General features: G+C 43.6%; 1 protein-coding gene across 5 annotated transcripts in view; it reads right to left on the bottom strand.

The window, feature by feature from the left end:
- The window catches only part of LOC139756730 (uncharacterized), a 347,521-nt gene that overhangs the window by 207,784 nt on the left and 122,237 nt on the right, over positions 1-17,500 (bottom strand). For all 5 annotated transcript variants that reach the window (XM_071676453.1, XM_071676482.1, XM_071676444.1 and 2 more), the window contains one exon: positions 2,183-2,215. The gene's annotated coding sequence lies outside the window, so the exon portion shown is untranslated. The remainder of the gene's footprint in view (positions 1-2,182; positions 2,216-17,500) is intronic.

The raw sequence follows: 17,500 nt of genomic DNA, 5'->3' as shown, positions 1-17,500 counted from the left end.
CGGGGCGACCAAGGCTGTGGTTGCAAGGCAAGCGTGTGTGGCTACCTGGTCGACCGACCAGGTACGACCAGAGGAAGATGACGGTATGGTAGATGAAGATGATGATGGTACGGTAGACGAGGAAGATGATAATACGGTAAACGAGGAAGATGATGGTACGGTAGACGAGGATGATGATGGTACGGTAGACGAGGATGATGATGGTACGGTAGACGAGGAAGATGATGATACGGTAGACGAGGAAGATGATAAGACGGTAGACGAGGATGATGATGGTACGGTAGACGAGGAAGATGATGGTACGGTAGACGAAGAAGATGATGGTACGGTAGACGAGGAAGATGATAATACGGTAGACGAGGATGATGATGGTACGGTAGACGAGGAAGATGGAAGAAGAAGGTGAAGGGTTAGGATGGTGATGGTGATAGTGATATGGTGATGAAATGATGGTGGTTGTCGTGATGATGATGGTGGTTGAAGTGGTGAGGACTATGGTGGTTGTCTTGGTGATAATGGTGGTAACAGTGATGGCTGGTTTGGCAATTAGTGGCAGATGACTTGTGGTAGTGGTGGTAGTGGTGGTGGTGGTAGTGGTGGTGATGGTGGTGGTGTTGGTGATGGTGGTGTTTGTGTTGGTGTTGGTGATGGTGATGGTGGTGGTGGTGGCTGTGTTGGTGATGGTGGTGGCGGCGGGTTGTGTGGTAGTTTTGGAGATCAGCGATGATGTTGGTAGGTTAAGGTGTTATTGCTGGTGGTGACTTGTGGAGATGGTGATGGTTAGTCATGGGTATGGGGGGGAAGGGGAAGATAGTGGTTGTGATAGTGGATGGTGATGATTGTTGTTGCTGGATAGTGGTAGGTGGACGAGTTTCTCCTTCTGTGTTGATGGCGATGGTGAGATGTCATAACACGGTGGCAAATGGCAGTAGCAGCTGATGGCACCATCTGCCACAGGCTGACACAATCCCATGGCAGATCACGAAGCCGCGACCTCATGACTAGCGACGAGTTGCCTCGGAGGCGAGAAAAATGGGAGACCCAGCTACGTGGCGGCTGTCTGAACTCCCAGGACGGCCCTACCACGTAGCAGATGGCAGGGGCGATGATGATGGCCGGGATGGCATAGGAAAGGGCTAGGAGGAGTCACTGGGGCAGCGTTAACAGCGAAAGTAAGGATCTCGACCCCTTTCCAGTGAGACATCTGCGGTGTGGCCTCACACCACTTGACCCAACTTCCTCCTTGAGCCCAGACAGGTCAGGACCTCCACGCTCTCACTAGTCCTACATACCTGGCTTGACCCCCTCACTCCTCATTTTCTTGGGTCAGGATCAGACCTTATAAGGTCATGTTCCTACTGTTAGATTCTCGTGTGTGACCAGTGTTTATTAGTGGGATTCCACCCTTGTGAGATGCCCTGTGATTAAGAGTAATCATAGGATTTCTAGTAGTTATGGCCTCTTGATGACCATTCATCTCCTAGACGGCTCATGGGGGTGAACTACGTTCAATCCTACACAGGACGTTCGCTGCCTAACTTGTAGCACTTCTGGTGTGAACTGTTGAAGGATACAGGGGAGGAGTGAACTGTGTGGCGTTCGGTAGGACTTCTTACAGGATTTCCCGCCCACCATCTCTCGAAGACGAGACTGTATTGTGGGAACCGAAGTCTTGAAAGGCTGGCGTAGGACTCCATCGTCATATAACCTAACATGGCGTTCGTAACAAGAGGATAACACGCAATCAACACTGCCGTTTTGTTGAAGTAATTTCTGTTTGGTAATCTTTTCCATCTCCTCTGTTTTTCCATCGTTCGTTGAGGAAGAAACAGGAGGAGAGGAAGGGAGGTTTTCCTACTTCGGTATATTAGATTATCTCTAAGGAGATTAACGGAATCTTCGGTAAGTCAGGATTTATCTACCTGAGCCCCAGTGATCAGGGCTTCACCTGTCACTTTCCGAAGACGTGAGGACACAAGTGACACAGTAAAAACTCTGACTTCATCTGAAGTGTGGATATCAAGACTTGAGAGAGGACAGGGAGAAGTTATTCACATTACATGATCCATTTTTGTAACTATACCTATATATCTATATGATATAAAATCGTATAAAGAGAGAAGACCTCTAGAGCATCACCACTTGTATATCCATTTATACTTGAAGTAACATCTGTACTTACCAGTGAATAGATGAGCGGGACCACGACTCACACCTGTGGACAATCGAAATATTGATCAGTACGTTTACGGGATATCAAGGATTTGATGCATTATGGAATGATATACACTTAGTGAGAGACAGTTACCAGATGTGTGTCTATATATATGTGTGTGTGTAATTACCATTTGTGTGTTACATGGAGAGAATGTTACACTCGTGTTGCCCCCGTCTCTGGATCTTGTATATGTGAACCATTTCATTACTCCTATGTTTGTAAACACACACACACACACACACACACACACACACACACACACACACACACACACACACACACATACACATTCTAACTTATGCATATATATGTATGCGAGTGTGCGAGTGTGTGTGTGTGTGTGTGTGTGTGTGTGTGTGTGTGTGTGTGTGTGTGTGTGTGTGTTTTAGCAATAGTCACTTATCCCTGACACTGGTGCCTACATTAAGACTGGGATAAATAAGAGGTAAAGAAAGGAGGAAAGAAAAAGAAACGTTATTTATTCGTCAACTGTTCTCTCGAGATCACGCAGGTGTGTGAGCATCACCTCCATATACAGGGAAGGAGCAGCCCTCCCCACACAGCCTGGCTAGCTACTCCGGCGGGAAACACACTCGACACCAGACCAGCATCCAAGGTGTTGCAGGCAGACGTAGCTCTTTAAGAGACACGGAGTTCCCATGAAAGATTATAAATCGAATTAATCCCAATCATGTTGATGCCCTCGTGGGTTTAAATGAGTCTTCAGAGGATATAGCAAAGTTCAGAAGATTTTTCGAAAGAGAAACGCAGGGAAACACTAGATTTCTGTCGTGGATAACGGTGGGAAATGTGGATTTCCTTATTTTTTTTAGAGAAACGTTTCTGCGAAAGACCAGAAAACCCAGTGTAGGAAAGTCAGAGGCCATCATACTACCCTCGTATGTACGAACGACCTCGTTAAGAGCAGATTTGAATCGATTCTGGTTGGATGTACGAGTTATGTGGGAAATGATGGGTAGTATTCCCACGACCAAACACACCCTGGTCCTGGTCCTGGTTCTCGTGGATTCAGACCACGACCATTCATGGATGAGGAGGGGAGACAGTCTCAGGGAGAGACGGTACGTGCATCGTACGTGAGGAAGCAGCTGGGCTGTGAGGAAGTAGTTGGGTTGTGAGGAAGCAGCTGGGATGTGATGAAACAGCTGGGTTGTGAGGAAGCAGCTAGGTTGTGAGGAAGCAGCTGGGTTGTGAGGAAGCAGCTGGGTTGTGAGGAAGCAGCTGGGATGTGAGGAAGCAGCTGGGATGTGATGAAACAGCTGGGTTGTGAGGAAGCAGCTGGGTTGTGAGGAAGCAGCTGGGTTGTGAGGAAGCAGCTGGGTTGTGAGGAAGCAGCTGGGTTGTGAGGAAGCAGCTGGGTTGTGAGGAAGCAGCTGGGTTGTAGTCACAAGGTGGGTTAAGGGTGAAACAGAGACGATCGCCTGTGTTGGGAGGTTTGGTCGCGACGATCCGGAACGCGAATAAAGACGCCTCAGTAAATGTTCCAGATGAGCGAGAACAGCAAATCAGTCCTCAACATCCTCTTTTGTCAGTGTGGGAAGAATGCAGCCGCCTCCTCCACTTGAAGCATACACTGAGCCACCCTCCATAATGGACCCTCTTGCAACACGAGTTCGAGAGGACGGAACAGCTTCGTATCAAGAGTGCAATAACCGAATAACACAACCATCTCAGTAGAATCAAAGGAGCAGTTGGCGTCCTGAAGGGATATACAAGAGGCCGCAGCATTAATTTTGGCTCAGATGTCATTAGAGGCTGGTAATCCGAGATGCTTAGGGCGTGCAGCAGGTGTGCATGTCATACAAAAGACACATACTCCACCCTTGTGAAGGACAAGCAGGCACAGACCATGGTTAGAGAAATTATCTCGTGGAAACTTTACGAGACAGTTGCGTCTCTCAGAGATATACGAGGGTTAGGAGAGGTGGCTATTGATTGGTGTTCCACCCAGGAATGATAGGTTCCAAGGCCGCTAAAGTCGGTGTAGTGAGGAGAGGAGAGAGGCAGGGCCTCCCGGAACAGTCAGACGCATGGGTGGAGTCGATATTGATGCTGACTAAACCCACCCTGTCACTGTAGGCAGAGCAGGGCCAACACCAGCCTCAACGCTCTCATCAGCCAGCGAACGCGAATGCTGGCGGCCATATGTTCTACACACTACACGGAGCTGAACAACCGTATACAAACACACACACACACATACACACACACACACACACACACACACACACACACACACACACACACACACACACACAAGGAATATAGAGTGTTGAAGATGAGCAGAGATCAAGACCCTGTCTGCTGTACAGTACATACATTGTACCTGAGGGGGAAGCATTATGTATAAGGTCCGCCCAACACTTTCAAGTTTTCTGAGGGCATAGCAGAGCATTGTACATGTGTGGGTACATGTGTGGTGCTGACAGCATTACTTGTACCCCAGAAGTTGTGCCCTAAAGGCTCCCTCGTTACTGCCTCAAAGAGTGTGTGTGTGTGTGTTTGTGTGTGTGTAGGTGTGTGTGGGTGTGTGCGCCCACGTGTGTGGTTGTGGGTTTGTTGTATATTAATAAATGCGTCCTCCAGTATGAGGATACAATTTTCATGTATGTTATGCACGAGAGGGACGTGTTAATGCAAGTATAAACTTTCACCTTCTTTAGCCTGCGTCCAGATCCATAACCCCGCCACCACCAACACAGCCTCTCTCACCCGTCGCTCTCTACCCCTCACCTCCCACCGTCCTGCCCATCCCCTTCACCAAGCCATAACCCACATCCCAACCCGTCCGGTGCCGCTCCGCCCTAGCCGCGGGCCTCGTGCGGAGGGAGGGAGGGAGGGAAGTGCGCCCCGCTGCAGTAACACACTGGACCTGGTTACCCTCTACTGCTGGACTTTGTCGGGGTTGGCAGGAGCTGGTCCGCTGCCCTCGGGGCCTTCTGTTGGCGGGTGCGTCCGTGCGTGCCAGCCATTTAGGAATAACTACAGAGTCCCGCGGAAATCGCGTGCGAGGAAGCTATGGCCGAGCGCAGATTTCTGCGTGAATTAAGTACACTTAACTCAGGAAATAGCCAGTGGACGCTCCGATACAGCCTGCTTGATACTGGCAGTGCAATGGCCGAGTGCGGCGGAAATACGGGGCCAAATACGGATTCCGTGGAACAGACTTTCGTGGCACGAAACTGTCCAGCAGATGGCAAGAAATCATAGGTACTTGAACACACGTCTTCACCCCAGATGTGAACATGTGGCTGAACTCTACGGACACTGTGAGCTTTAAGACAGATACAGTAACTAAATCTGCGTACGAGAGGCTTATATCTGAGAGAGGGAGTGGAAATTAATAGACTACATGATAGACATAGGGAAACTCTCAATACAACAAGATCTATTACATTTTTCTATGAGTATTTTTGCTACAATGAATCAAATTATCTTGCCATAATCTTGCAGATGCGAAGTATCCAGGTCCTGGTGGATATATATATATATATATATATATATATATATATATATATATATATATATATATATATATATATATATATATATATATATATATATATATATATATATATATATATATATTCAAACTTTCAAACTATTCGCCATTTCCCGCGTTAGCGAGGTAGCGTTAAGAACAGAGAACTGGGCCTTTGAGGGAAATATCCTTACCTGGCCCCCTTCTTTTTTTTAACCCAAAGTGAACTATCACATGCGCGTGAGGGGTACATATCCAGTCATTACATTTGTTGAACATGTAGTCACAAATGCCACTCGCGAGTTCGTCTACCATGCAAATTCAGTCTGATTGCAGCAACGTTCGAACCCCATCTGAGAATCCCAATTAACAATCATCATTAACTTCGAGTCTGTCCGTAAGTTAGAATGGAAACCAACGTCACTTTTAGGATTTCCCACAAAAATACCCCCAGCAAAGAATGAGGTACAATTCCCCCTTCCTCCTTCTCGTGGTCACGCAGCATTCGGTGGACCGGGAGGACATTGAACTGTGCTTTATGCATGAAAACGATGCTGTAAACTTTCCTCTCTGTCACTCAAGCCGGGCTCGAGTCATGCAGGCGCTGTGGCAGAGGCGAGAGTGGTGGGGCGGAGGGGAGGGAGGTATATATGACCGCCCTTGAATATTTCACGTCAAAAACCTGTTTGACAACTTTGGATTCTTCAAGTGTCCACGCTGCCTCCATCGCAGGTTTCAGCTTCTTGCGTCGAGTTCACAGAGATACATATATGAATTCATTACGTGGAAATTGATGAGATTCTTCCATTTCAATAAAGCCTCCTAATAACTCATGGCCTCAGGTCAAGGATTTGGTGAAAATGTAATTTCTTAGGAATAGTGATAAGTTATGTTTCGAAAAACGCGATTGGCATTTTGGATTCAGAGTTACGAGACGGTGAATATCTTCGTCTGAGTGGAGGATAGGATGATCTCATAAGTGGAAAGGTTAATTGAATAGTGGATAAGTTAATGTTGATATGAATATGTTCTTCACGTCTTTTGAACCTCCATCATTAGATTTCTCGTGAGTCAAATCTCACTTCTCCACCCATGGGGCATCCATATAGCGTCTTCAACACGAAGGCACGACCCTTCAGCACGACGGTACGACCCTTCAGCAATAATGTTACGATCCTTCAGCACGAACGACACGACCCTTCAATACGAACCTTACGACCCCTTCAGTATGAACGTTACGACCGGTACACGACCGTACAGCTCGACGGTACGACCCAGGGGCAGTAACGTCATACCATCGTACACAAGAATCCTTCAAGTCATATCCCTCGAAGGTGATGAGTTATAAAGGAAAGAAAACGATGAAGTGTCATAACTCTTGACAAACAAGATAGCTGAGGTAAAACATGTCTCGCCTTTTTCTTTTTATTTTCTTTTTAAATTCATTACTCCTCATACCAAGGTCTTTGCCTCCTGATGTAAATCAGGCAAGAGAAAAATACTGAATATGGTCAAGGCAGTTGGTGTGGCGAGCCAGGCTGGCAACAGGCTTAGTTGGCCGGACACCAGCACTGGAGGCGGCACAGACACGCCAGTCTCTAAAACAACTTCAGGGTAATGAGGGCGTTTTAGACCGTGTGGGGTCAGGGTCAGGGTCAGACTCCCAGGGTGTTGGTAGAGTATCGAGGGTCAGGTTAAGACCCAAGGGTGCTAGTAGAGCATACAGGGTCAGGTTAAGATCCTAGGGTGCTAGTAGGGCATACAGGGTTAGGTTGAGACCCAAGGGTGTTGGTAGACCGTGTGGGGTCAGGGTCAGGTCCCAGGGTGTTGGTACATCGTCTGGGATCAGGGTCAGGGCCAGGGTCAGTCCTCAAGGTCCTGGTAGACCATGCATGGTTTAGGGTTTCTTCTTTACTTCCTTTACTCTCTCTCTCTCTCTCTCTCTCTCTCTCTCTCTGACACTTGACCGCTCCACACAGCCAGGTCACTGACCACACCGCCTGCCAACGGTGTCTGCTCCCATAACTCAGACAGTTATCCAGGTCTCCGTTTCCAGTGTTAATAATCATCTCCGAGAGTCTGGGGGTTTAATTCAGTGTACCATTAAATGCTGCCTGGGCTACTTAAGTCCCCCATCCCACGGTTTTCTTCCCTTCATTTTTCGCTCTTTAGATTAAAGATTCATTTTCTTCTTTCATAAATTTTGTCTTAAATTCTAATGTTTATTATCTAAATATTTGCTTAATCATGTTGTTTAATATAATGAGACAAAGAAGAGATCTTTAACATTTTCTCATATCTTAGAAAAGAATTCTTTGGCATTCACGTCCAAATGTCTGGTCCACATGCGATTCACATTCTTACAATTTCAACATTGTCACACTCTGGTTGGTTAAAACATGTATGAAAACGAGTGTAAAGGAGAAAATTATTTAATGAAAATATTTGATTTATACAATTCAAATCTCGTGAGTCCTTCAGAAAATATCTTAGTTCATATACAAGTTACAACCTGGACTGTGTCACGTCGTGTTCAGGAAGACTGTAACCATCATAACTCGGAGTTAAAAATCATGACATTCCTTAGGGTAGTGGTGGTGGCAGAGTGGGCAGAATGCCCGCTTCTTTACTCAACTACGGTCGTGGGTTCGATCTCCGGCGTTCCCGACTTTGACCACACTTGGGATCTTCGCCCAGTCCTTCACCCAACAGACCCAGGGCCTCCCACCTCTGGCCAGGAACCCACCTCTCATACCATGAGTGAGTCAGTCAAAGGTCAGTGAGGGAAGGTGGACATCATTACTCTCAAAAGACGTCGACAATCCATTTAGCTCTGTGACTACCTTGGGCCACAGTAGGCTTCCAGGAGGAGAAATACCTCTAACTTGAATCATCTTTACCTCGTGGCACATTCACGGGCCACCCAGGATCGAGCGCATAGACTCGAGTCCTAGATGAGGCACTCGCTTCACAGCCAACCCAGCTGTTCATCCACGCCAAGCGGTGGGTCGACAAAATATGTACCTGGTTCAGGCTAAGATATCAGTTGCCGTTGCCGTCTCAGCTGACATGAAGAAAAACACTGCCGAAGAAACCGTCCAAGTAGCGTCTTTCCAGCGCCAAGACTACAAATCACGCCAAGATCACGCAATCTCACCTTCAGGTTCACGATGAGGCACCTATGAGGTACTGCGTGTAGATGATGCTTGTGGCTGGTCTCTGTGGCTGGTTATTGTGCCTGTTGTCTGGGGCTTGTGCTGGGGACGCGGATGTGTGACAAGGGCTTGTGGTTGGTGCTTTTGGATGCTTGTGGCTGGTCCCTGTGGCTGGTTATTGTGCCTGTTGTCTGGGGCTTGTGCTGGGGACGGGGATGTGTGACAAGGGCTTGTGGTTGGTGCTTTTGGATGCTTGTGATAGACGATACTATCGGCTGATGCTTGTTAGGTGTGGCTTGTCGTCGGTGATTGATGCAGAGCAACATTCAGTTCACTTCTAGTCCAGTTCATGTGGAGAAATACGAAGAGATGTGTGTTGTTCTAGTTAGTGCTTGTTCGTGGTGCTTGTAGAAGGCTCTTGTAGATGATGCTTGCTGCTGGAACTTGTAAATGATGATTGTGGCCAGCACTTGTGATCAGTGCGTGTAGTTGGTGCTTGCTGCTTATGTGTATGGTTGGTGCTTGTGGTTGTTGCCTGTAGGTGGTGCTTGTAGGTTGGCAGCAGGTACTTGTAGCTGGCAATTGCTATACATGCTTGTGGCTGGTGCTGGTAGCAGTTGCTTTTGGCTGGTGCTTGTAGTTATTGCATGTAGATAGTGACTCTGGCTGAAGCTTGTGGCTGGTGATTGTGGCAGGTACTTGTATCTGGTACGTGAGACAGATGCCTGCACTGGTTCTTTAAGCTGGTGCTTGTGGCTAGTGTTTCAGACATATGCTTGTCGCTATAACCAGCGGTCTGTGCTTGTTTCTAAGGCTTTGTAGTTGATGCTACACATACCGTGGCCTCATACCCTCAAAACCAACCAGATGATTCAAAATCGGAGAAGTGCTAACCTCTGTCTTGTATTTCTCGAGGCCTTAAGTTACTCATATTTCCCCCCGATGGCAACGTAAATTATTTTTCTTAATTATATCTTTTGAAAAGCCTGCAGCCGTGACCCAAATTCTTAAGATATTCAAGTCAATTCATAGCTAAAAAAGAGAATATATATATATATATATATATATATATATATATATATTTGTACCAAAATCTTGCGCTCCACACTTAAAAACACACGTGTGTGCGGCTATTAACGTGCATTTTCCCCACTGAAGCTACAAGGACAACGTTGAATTTCTACCTTGATTACAGTATTACATATATTTATGATGTAATGGATGTTACAGCTGAGTGTTAATACCGTGTGGAACTAATGCGAGAAGGTTGTGCAGACACGAGGGGGAGCTTTTTAAAATGGGTGCCTTGAACAGTAATATATATATATATATATATATATATATATATATATATATATATATATATATATATATATATATATATATATATATATATATATATATATATATATATAAACAATACTCACACACACTATTTGTGAGCTATAGGAGAGTTTTACACTCAAGTTGCCCCGGCTCTTAAGATTGTATATACATATGAGTACACACACACACACACACACATACACCATTTTCCTCTTAACCCTGTACGTAAGGTGAACTAAATACGTCATAAGTTACAGTAATAATCATTTGGGAAATCAAAACATTCCGATTACGCTGACACATTAACTACGGTGGTAATTATAACTGACCAACAACAGATATATCAAGAACTCTCATTTGATAATCGATTTGATAATCGATTTGATAATCGATTTGATCCGTTTGATAATCGATTTGATGATCGGTGTGACTAACACTAGCTGTATCGGTCATACAGCACCAATAAAGTAATTCAAATGAACGCACAAACAATATACATCTCGAGGGGAAAAAATGAATCACTAAAGATTACCAAAAATAAAACAGTTAATCTTTAAAGAAAATGGTGAGACGGAGAATCACATGCGACTCACACACATGAAAGTTCATATATGACGCGGGATCACTGACCTTAAGGTCAGGTCAACATGAAACACGACACTGAGATGTTCACCTTCCATATTTCTCGACCAAGGCTTTCGTGTATCTTGGCTTGTGACCACCTTGCAGACCTGTGTGTGTGTGTGTGTGTGTGTGTGTGTGTGTGTGTGTGTGTGTGTGTGTGTGTGTGTGTGTGTTTGTGCGTGTGTGTGTGTGTGTAATCATCTAATTGTACTGTACGTGGGGGGAGTTGCACACCCGTACGTCACATCTCTCGTACTGTCTCTACTGCCATGTCGTTTTTCAGGCTTCTGCATTCTGTCCACCTTGACAGCCTCACTACCCAGTTTATTCCAGTTCCTCTAATACTCTCACACCAATGGAAGTACCTCTCTATATCTTCTCTGACACGTTCCTTGCTTCACTTCATACTACAGACTGGAGTTGTTCTGTCCTTGTGTGATACGAGAGGCTGTTGGCTTTCTCCGTCATTAAGTCGGCTTAATAACTTGAGAGTTATGATCAAGTCACCCCTTATTGTTCTCTCTTCCATGGTGGGCAAATTCAAGGTCTTTAGCCTTTCCCTGTAACACAGATCTTGTTTTTTTTATACATTCTGGTACCATCTTTGTTCCCCTTCGTCTGGTCCTTCCCCGTGAGTCCATTGTGCCTCCTGAGGTGCGGTGACCAAACTTGAGAAACACATTCTAGTCTTTGCCTTATGTATACAGGGCGGGGACGTCTCACTGAACGTTTCTTTACCCATGTCCTTGAATGCAATTTTGATATTTACCAACAGATAGTTTGTCTTCCTTCACGTTTCTCGTAAGGTGTGACTCTGGCGTCAGGTTAAAGAAGATGTCGACTCACAAGTACCTCACATACGACACACAGCTTCTTGTAGATTAGTCCCAGTTTGATAATGTTCACATTGAAGTCTTATATCTCTTTGACCCAGGTTACATTTCATAAACTATGAATCTGACTAACTTTTCTTTTTTGAATGCAACCAACGTGGAAGGTGTTCCAATCAAGGTCATATTGGGTGGAAGAAAAGATGAAAAAGAAATGAGAAATGAATCAAAGATTCGTGAGTGTTTGTCTCCTTGACTCTTCAGGGAAGAAAGGTTAGATGAAGAGGGAGAGACATAAGAGAGAAGAGAATTCCACATCTCAGCTGGTTCCAGGGATGAACGAGGCATCCTCAAGTGGTTGGTCTCCACAGAGAAACTGTGGGAAGCAGCAGTCAAACGAACGCCATGGACCCAAACCTTGTTGGAGGGGGACACCTGCAGACAGATCACGAGAACAAAGGCCAAAGCAATATCTGTAGACTAGAGAGAGAGAGAGCAGCAACATCGCTGCGTACGGAGTGGAAGGTTGGAGAGAGGTGATGCCAGGAAAATCAGTGAGACGAAAGGTGTTTGATTCCACTGATTAATAGTGAGATAGGCGCTGAGCCACCTTAAATGTGCACTCGTGCTACGCTACTTCCAGTGGCAGGGAAATGAACACTCCTTTAAAGAGAGAAGCTCCTAATGGTATGACCTCGCCAAAAGTGATTTTTCATTGGCAGTATAACCACGAGTAGGCGAAGTCCGGTAACACCCACTTGGGCGAATAACATATATATATATATATATATATATATATATATATATATATATATATATATATATATATATATATATATATATATTTCTTTTCTTTCATACTATTCGCCATTTCCCGCCTCAGCGAGGTAGCGTTAAGAACAGAGGACTGGGCCTTTGAGGGAATATCCTCACCTGGCCCCCTTCTCTGTTCCTTCTTTTGGAAAATTAAAAAAAAGAAAAAAAAGAAAAAAAAGGAAAAAAAATGAGAGGGGAGGATTTCCAGCCCCCCGCTCCCTTCTCTTTTAGTCGCCTTCTACGAAACGCAGGGAATACGTGGGAAGTATTCTTTCTCCCTTATCCCCAGGGATATATATATATATATATATATATATATATATATATATATATATATATATATATATATATATATATATATATATATATGTATATATATATACACACATATATATATATATATATATATATATATATATATATATATATATATATATATATATATATATATATATATATATATATATATATATATATATATATATATATATGTATATATATATATATATATGTATATATATATATATATATATAAATATATATATATATATACATATATATATATATATATATATATATATATATATATATATATATATATATATATATATATATATATATATATGTGTGTGTGTGTGTGTGTGTGCTAAATATTTGCGATATATTCCTTAAGTAACTCTGGTACAGAAGGACAGTTTTACTCGAGGAGTAAATCGCAAAGGATACTTCTTACCCTGTTATCTCATTACCATCAGGTCTGTAAAGATAAGATGTCAGTGTCTGGTCGAGGGAGCAGTGTGTGAGACGCATCCTACTCAACATAGGATACACTCTCGCTCCAGCCTCGGGGTCCTACACGAACGATGGCCACCCGCTGGCAACACTGGTCTGCATTTATTGCCCTTTTTGTGATGAAAAATTATAAGTACGAAATCAAGATCTATTCCTTCAGCCATCTCCTCTTCCATTGGTTAATTGCTATTCCATTAGTCAACTCCTGTTGCATAAGTGAAGACCCTGTTACTTAAGGTAACCCCTCTTACATGTGTCAATATCTGTTTTATAAGTTAACTGATGTTCCATAAGTCAATTTGTGTTTTATAAGTTGACCACTGTTCCATAGGCTATATCCTATTCTATGTTTCAACCCCTGTTCCATAACATAGACCCTACGCCATAAGGTAACGTCTGTTCCATAGGTTAAGATCTATTCCATAATCTAACCCATATTCCATGTCAGTCCTTATTCCATAAGTAAACCCCTATTCCATAAGTCAGTCTCTATTCCATAAGTTAACCTTTATTCCATAAGTCAGTCTGTTCCATAAGTTAACCTTTATTCCATAAGTCAGTCTGTTCCATAAGTTAATCTTTATTCCATAAGTCAGTCTGTTCCATAAGTTAACCTTTATTCCATAAGTCAGTCTGTTCCATAAGTTAATCTTTATTCCATAAGTCAGTCTGTTCCATAAGTTACCTTTATTCCATAAGTCAGTCTCTGTTCCATAAGTTAATCTTTATTCCATAAGTCAGTCTGTTCCATAAGTTAACCTTTATTCCATAAGTCAGAGTCTTCCATAAGTTAATCTTTATTCCATAAGTCAGTCTCTATTCCATAAGTTAACCTTTATTCCATAAGTCAGTCTGTTCCATAAGTTAACCTTTATTCCATAAGTCAGAGTCTTCCATAAGTTAATCTTTATTCCATAAGTCAGTCTCTATTCCATAAGTTAACCTCTCTCTCTCTGTTCCACAAGATGTTGAACACGACCAGAAACACAATCACCCTTACTCACAATCTCTACAAAGGCCATAGTTTTCAGAACATGTTTCTCTTCAACTAATAGCTCACACTCCGACTTCAGATCACCCTACTGTAATTACTTCTAATGAGAATATTTACGGAAACTCTCCCTTCCACTTTCCTCAAGTTACCTTTACTCTTGTACCTTCACCTTCCCTTCCAACCTCCTAACCCATCCCTTTCGAGTAGCAACAGAGGGAGTGTGTGTCTGTCTGTGTGCATGCCTGCCTGCCTGCTTGTGCCTCCAGGGAGACACGTGCTTGAAAGCGTCTTACTTTTTTCAGGTCTGCATGAGTAGCAAGTATATTACCGGTATATATATATATATATATTCTACTTTCGTAGAATTGTTAAATCTGTTCTCGATCAAGAATGTACAGCATGCAAGGATGTAGCCATAAGCAATACAGGTCGGGTTATGCTTGACATTACATTCTCTTTATATGATATATTAAAGTACTCCTGACACAACACAAATAGTATACACAAGAACAGAAGTATACTCAGAAGTGCCATACAAATGTGCCATAATGAGCAAGGGTAATATCCGTTTTCTTCTTGACGTTGAGTTTTCACATATTTTAAGGTATTCTTAGCTAAACATGAAGAGTATGTACAGATGTGCCCATACGCACTTACAGGAAGGGATAAGGCAATGCATTAAACTTAGGCTCTGTTTCTACATTGGTGCTTTTCACACGGGCCGTAAGACAAGCTGCTGAACTCCACTGTAGGCTTCCTACGTGAGCTACCTATAGCTACTACATAATGTCCCCAAGATACATGACATCAGCTTATTTAGCGTTGAAGTTTAGTGGAAGAAACTCGAACATTCACCCAGATAAAGTGGACTGTAGTTATACATCCATGTTTGTCCCGTTGTACCAGCAGATTTGTAGCGTACTTGTCATATATAGGAAAGATATATAACAATTAGATCATGCGTGAAGACATCACACCCTCTCTCTACCATCATAGAGTTCAACATGTCTTCATGATAAATGGATCAATATAACCTCAGGGGTCCGGAATGTTTTGACATAAAACGAAATCGTCTTTTCGTTTGTCATACCGTCACAACATCCAGTGTGTCAGCTGATCACGTCGCGACGCATAGGAACTCGTTTTCCTCCTTATTTATTTACATCCAGTACGCCATCTCCCTCTGACCAGGAAGGTGGCCCGAGTATATAACGAGGTCCAGATCCTCCCATTGTTCCATTCTTCCGTCATACCACCTCTCGAAGTCGTCTTTCTGTCTTGTCTCTACCAGTGTAGCGCTTTACCACTACTGGTATCTCGTCACAGACCGTTACCTCCTCTGTTCTCTGTCCCTCCCATGTACGTGTTATTGTCCACCAGCAGATAACCTCATCGTAAACCATCAGGTCTTCTCTTGTCTGACTTTCCCATGTACTCCCATGTACTCAACGCCTCAGCACTCCTCTCCCTCCACTCTCTTCTGTGTTCTCTCCAATTCTCATCTTAAATCCGGTTATGCATCCCACGTCTATCCTCCTCACACGCTCAAATGATACAGTACTCCAGGCTTCGCATTCTCTCCCGTCCTTTGTCTGCTCCAAACGACACACCGACTACCTCCTATTTTCATTCCACGAGCCAAATGAAGCCAAACTGTTCACACTCCACTGAGAGAAAAAGAAATCTGTAATAGACATCCTCCCTGCCCGTCTCTTGCTGTGTTCCCAAGCATGAGTCCAACCACACGACATACACCATCACAGGGTGTAGTAAGTAGCCTCTCTCCTTTCTCCCCTCTGGGCCAGCTGAGCCACGTCTACACATTCATCACCATTTTTTGTTTTAATTGGATGGTTAGAGGAGAGGAAGAAGAGATGGTACGGGGGAAGGGAACGTTTGAAATGGAAGAGAAGGTTGAACTGTGTACAGGTATATGGTGTTAATGATGCATGTGGGTGAGTTTCTGGATATGTGTTTTTGTTGCTTTATTTACGTAAACCTCTCCTCCCCCCCAGACACTCAGCATCTTCTACTCCACGACCAGTCCTCGAGTGTCATCGACCCTTCCAACACTCGACACTTTCTCCACCTTCAGTAAGAATGGTACATAGGTGTTCAGCATTCTGGACCATTTCCCACCTTTCACTATTAAACCACACATCACTGTGACTCCCTCCCTCTCCACAGACACCGCCACAGTGCTGTTGTGAGCATCATTTTTCAATCTTACTCTTCATACCCACAAATTACCTCACATGGTATGCCATAACTCCACTACCTCATTCCCACATCAATGTAGTGATCCGCAAGCAACACTATGGCTATATCTACAATGCTCTCACATTGGTACTCGTGTGTCTACATCAGCTGCCCATCCACCCTCGACAGATCTGTCTCCACTGATAACAAACAGCTCACAGCCTCGCCTCACTCCACCGTCACCCCTGAATTATTCTGCCTCCCATCTAGCCCGACATACATATATATAAGACTCTTCGTACAGAATCTTTACACCAGAGATTTTCTCTTATTTCCATAGAATTCCCAAGGTTTTCTCCAATCTCCACACAGTTCAGTATATCTAACAGACGACTGCAGTCACCACTTGCTTTCAAATTCACTGTGTGAGGTTATGGTTCGAAAGAAACTAAGATCACAGGGAAAAGACTACGTTGTATGTATGATGTGGACGTATGTTATATATAATCACAGGGTATGCTATCCTTCATAACCCTCTATCTTTATCTTCATTTTTTTTTTTCAGAACACACGCGAGCGGAGAGCGTTTATTGTTATCGATCATAGGTTTTAGATTTGCAGTTCACGATCGATAAGAAGCGAGTGCTGTATTCACAGTCAAGGGAGCGTAAATCCTGGTATTCAGAGTGATCTGATATCATGTCCAGTGGTGCAGGAAGACGGCGGTGCGCACCACGACATCCTCACTCTGTAACAAAAGGCTCACCCATCCGTCCTGCGTAACAAGATCAGCTCACCCATTTCAATCAATTTTGGCTCATTTTTTTTTTCTTCGTTTTCTTTGGATATTTAGATTCACCTCAGAACTAATTACCATGCAATGTATCCCAAAATTGCATTATTTAAACACACACACACACACACACACACACACACACACACACACATACGCACACAAAGCAAAATAAATAAATATAAAAATATATATACATATATATATATTTATATATATTTATATATATATATATATATATATATATATAT

The sequence above is a fragment of the Panulirus ornatus genome, chromosome 2 (genome assembly GCF_036320965.1).
Source record: "Panulirus ornatus isolate Po-2019 chromosome 2, ASM3632096v1, whole genome shotgun sequence".
Classification (NCBI taxonomy): domain Eukaryota; kingdom Metazoa; phylum Arthropoda; class Malacostraca; order Decapoda; family Palinuridae; genus Panulirus; species Panulirus ornatus.
This window is presented reverse-complemented; position numbering and strand designations above follow the sequence as displayed.